Raw genomic sequence first — 5000 nt, forward strand, 5'->3', positions numbered from 1 at the left:
CTCAGAACTACAGAGGGATATGTGTGACCAGCTGTTTGGGAAAAGTGCTCTGCAGCATCATAAACTTCTTAAAAGAACACAACGTCCTGCATAAAAGTCAGATTGGATTCATGCCTCACCATCACACATCAGATCATATCTTCACCCTCAGCACTCTCATTAACCAACATGTACACCAAAAGAAAAAGAAAATGTATCCTTGTTTTGTAGACTTCTGGAAGGCCTGTAATCTGACCTGTAATCTGTAATTTGACCTGTAATCTGACCTGTAATTTGACCTGTAATCTGACCTGTAATCTGACCTGTAATTTGACCTGTAATCTGACCTGTAATCTGTAATTTGACCTGTAATCTGTAATCTGACCTGTAATCTGACCTGTAATCTGACCTGTGATCTGTAATCTGACCTGTAATCTGATCTGTAATCTGACCTGTAATCTGACCTGTGATCTGTAATTTGACCTGTAATCTGTAATCTGACCTGTAATCTGACCTGTGATCTGTAATCTGACCTGTAATCTGTAATCTGACCTGTAATCTGACCTGTGATCTGTAATCTGACCTGTAATCTGTAATCTGACCTGTAATCTGACCTGTAATCTGACCTGTGATCTGACCTGTAATCTGACCTGTAATCTGTAATCTGATTTGTGATCTGACCTGTAATCTGACCTGTGATCTGACCTGTAATCTGTAATCTGACCTGTAATCTGACCTTTGATCTGACCTGTAATCTGTAATCTGACCTGTAATCTGTAATCTGATCTGTAATCTGACCGGTGATCTGACCTGTAATCTGACCAGTGATCTGACATGTAATCTGACCGGTGATCTGACCGGTAATCTGACCAGTGATCTGACATGTAATCTGACCGGTGATCTGACCTGTAATCTGACCGGTGATCTGACCTGTGATCTGTGATCTGACCTGTAATCTGACCTGTGATCTGACCTGTAATCTGACCTGTGATCTGACCTGTAATCTGACCTGTAATCTGACCGGTGATCTGACCTGTGATCTGACCTGTAATCTGACCTGTAATCTGACCGGTGATCTGACATGTAATCTGACCTGTAATCTGTAATCTGACCTGTAATCTGACCTGTAATCTGTGATCTGACCTGTAATCTGACCTGTAATCTGACCGGTGATCTGACCTGTAATCTGACCGGTAATCTGACCGGTGATCTGACATGTAATCTGACATGTAATCTGACCTGTGATCTGACCGGTGATCTGACTTGTGATCTGACATGTAATCTGACATGTAATCTGACCTGTAATCTGACCGGTGATCTGACATGTAATCTGACCTGTGATCTGACCGGTGATCTGACTTGTGATCTGTGATCTGACCTGTAATCTGACCGGTGATCTGACCTGTAATCTGACCTGTAATCTGACCGGTGATCTGACCTGTAATCTGACCGGTAATCTGACCTGTGATCTGACATGTAATCTGACCTGTAATCTGACCGGTGATCTGACCTGTAATCTGACCTGTAATCTGTGATCTGACCTGTAATCTGACCAGTGATCTGACATGTAATCTGACCGGTGATCTGACCTGTAATCTGACCGGTGATCTGACCTGTAATCTGACCTGTGATCTGTGATCTGACCTGTAATCTGACTGGTAATATGACCTGTGATCTGACCTGTAATCTGACCTGTAATCTGACCGGTGATCTGACATGTAATCTGACCTGTGATCTGTGATCTGACCTGTAATCTGACTGGTAATCTGACCTGTGATCTGACCTGTAATCTGACCTGTAATCTGACCGGTGATCTGACATGTAATCTGACCTGTGATCTGACCGGTGATCTGACTTGTGATCTGACCTGTAATCTGACCTGTGATCTGACCTGTAATCTGTAATCTGACCTGTAATCTGACCTTTGATCTGACCTGTAATCTGTAATCTGACCTGTAATCTGTAATCTGTAATCTGACCGGTGATCTGACCTGTAATCTGTGATCTGACCTGTAATCTGACCGGTGATCTGACCTGTGATCTGTAATCTGACCTGTGATCTGACCTGTAATCTGTGATCTGACCTGTAATCTGACCGGTGATCTGACCTGTAATCTGACCTGTAATCTGTAATCTGACCTGTAATCTGTAATCTGACCTGTGATCTGACCTGTAATCTGACCTGTGATCTGACCTGTAATATGTAATCTGACCTGTAATCTGACCTGTAATCTGACCTGTAATCTGTGATTTGACCTGTAATCTGACCAGTGATCTGACATGTAATCTGACCGGTGATCTGACCTGTAATCTGACCAGTGATCTGACATGTAATCTGACCGGTGATCTGACCTGTAATCTGACCGGTGATCTGACCTGTGATCTGTGATCTGACCTGTAATCTGACCTGTGATCTGACCTGTAATCTGACCTGTGATCTGACCTGTAATCTGACCTGTAATCTGACCGGTGATCTGACCTGTGATCTGACCTGTAATCTGACCTGTAATCTGACCGGTGATCTGACATGTAATCTGACCTGTAATCTGTAATCTGACCTGTAATCTGACCTGTAATCTGTGATCTGACCTGTAATCTGACCTGTAATCTGACCGGTGATCTGACCTGTAATCTGACCGGTAATCTGACCTGTGATCTGACATGTAATCTGACATGTAATCTGACCTGTGATCTGACCGGTGATCTGACTTGTGATCTGACATGTAATCTGACATGTAATCTGACCTGTAATCTGACCGGTGATCTGACATGTAATCTGACCTGTGATCTGACCGGTGATCTGACTTGTGATCTGTGATCTGACCTGTAATCTGACCGGTGATCTGACCTGTAATCTGACCTGTAATCTGACCGGTGATCTGACCTGTAATCTGACCGGTAATCTGACCTGTGATCTGACATGTAATCTGACCTGTAATCTGACCGGTGATCTGACCTGTAATCTGACCTGTAATCTGTGATCTGACCTGTAATCTGACCAGTGATCTGACATGTAATCTGACCGGTGATCTGACCTGTAATCTGACCGGTGATCTGACCTGTAATCTGACCTGTGATCTGTGATCTGACCTGTAATCTGACTGGTAATCTGACCTGTGATCTGACCTGTAATCTGACCTGTAATCTGACCGGTGATCTGACATGTAATCTGACCTGTGATCTGACCGGTGATCTGACTTGTGATCTGACCTGTAATCTGACCTGTGATCTGACCTGTAATCTGTAATCTGACCTGTAATCTGACCTTTGATCTGACCTGTAATCTGTAATCTGACCTGTAATCTGTAATCTGTAATCTGACCGGTGATCTGACCTGTAATCTGTGATCTGACCTGTAATCTGACCGGTGATCTGACCTGTGATCTGTAATCTGACCTGTGATCTGACCTGTAATCTGTGATCTGACCTGTAATCTGACCGGTGATCTGACCTGTAATCTGACCTGTAATCTGTAATCTGACCTGTAATCTGTAATCTGACCTGTGATCTGACCTGTAATCTGACCTGTGATCTGACCTGTAATATGTAATCTGACCTGTAATCTGACCTGTAATCTGACCTGTAATCTGTGATTTGACCTGTAATCTGACCAGTGATCTGACATGTAATCTGACCGGTGATCTGACCTGTAATCTGACCGGTGATCTGACATGTAATCTGTGATTTGACCTGTAATCTGACCAGTGATCTGACATGTAATCTGACCGGTGATCTGACCTGTAATCTGACCTGTAATCTGACCGGTGATCTGACCTGTGATCTGTAATCTGACCTGTGATCTGACCTGTAATCTGTGATCTGACCTGTAATCTGTGATCTGACCTGTAATCTGACCGGTGATCTGACCTGTAATCTGACCTGTAATCTGTAATCTGACCTGTAATCTGTAATCTGACCTGTGATCTGACCTGTAATCTGTAATCTGACCTGTAATCTGACCTGTGATCTGACCTGTAATCTGTAATCTGACCTGTAATCTGACCTGTAATCTGACCTGTAATCTGTGATCTGACCTGTAATCTGACCAGTGATCTGACATGTAATCTGACCGGTGAGCTGACCTGTGATCTGACCTGTAATCTGACCGGTGATCTGACCTGTAATCTGACCTGTAATCTGACCGGTGATCTGACCTGTGATCTGACCTGTAATCTGACCGGTGATCTGACCTGTAATCTGACCTGTAATCTGACCTGCGATCTGACCTGTAATCTGTGATCTGACCTGTGACCTGTGATCTGACCTGTGACCTGCGATCTGACCTGTAATCTGTGATCTGACCTGTAATCTGTAATCTGACCTGTGACCTGTGATCTGACCTGTGACCTGTGACCTCTGACCTGTGACCTCTGACCTGTGATCTGACCTGTTAATATGGAGGAGGAGCTTATGAGCTATACTTTAGCCTGTCAGCAGGGGGAGCTCTAAATTATTTGGCTTTACTCCCGCTTTAAACCAGTAGTTAGTGCATTTGTGTGTGTGTGTGTGTGTGTGTGTGTGTGTGTGTGTGTGTGTGTGTGTGTGTGTGTGTGTGTGTGTGTGTGTGTGTGTGTGTGTGTGTGTTGAAGTTTTAGAAGCTGCTCTACATTTACCACTTCCTGTCCTCTGCACTTCCTGCTGAGATTGAGAGAATCTGAATGTGTTTCTGTAAATGTCAGTGAAGCAGTTCACGGAGAATATCAGTTTGTTACCATGGCGATACTGATGTCATAGATGAACTTTACTGGAACAGTTCCACTGTGTGTGTGTGTGTGTGTGTCTGTGTGTGTGTGTGTCTGTGTGTGTGTGTGTGTGTGTGGGTGTCTGTGTTTGTGTGTGTGTGTGTGTGTGTGTCTCTGTGTGTGTCTCTGTGTGTGTCTCTGTGTGTGTCTCTGTGTGTGTGTGTGTGTGTCTGTGTGTGTGTGTGTTAGTGTGTGTGTGTGTCTGTGTGTGTGTGTGTGTGTGTGTGTGTGTGTGTGTGTGTGTGTGTGTGTCTCTGTGTGGTGTCTGTGTGTGTGTCT

Source organism: Labrus bergylta, chromosome 4 (genome assembly GCF_963930695.1).
Source record: "Labrus bergylta chromosome 4, fLabBer1.1, whole genome shotgun sequence".
Classification (NCBI taxonomy): Eukaryota; Metazoa; Chordata; class Actinopteri; order Labriformes; family Labridae; genus Labrus; species Labrus bergylta.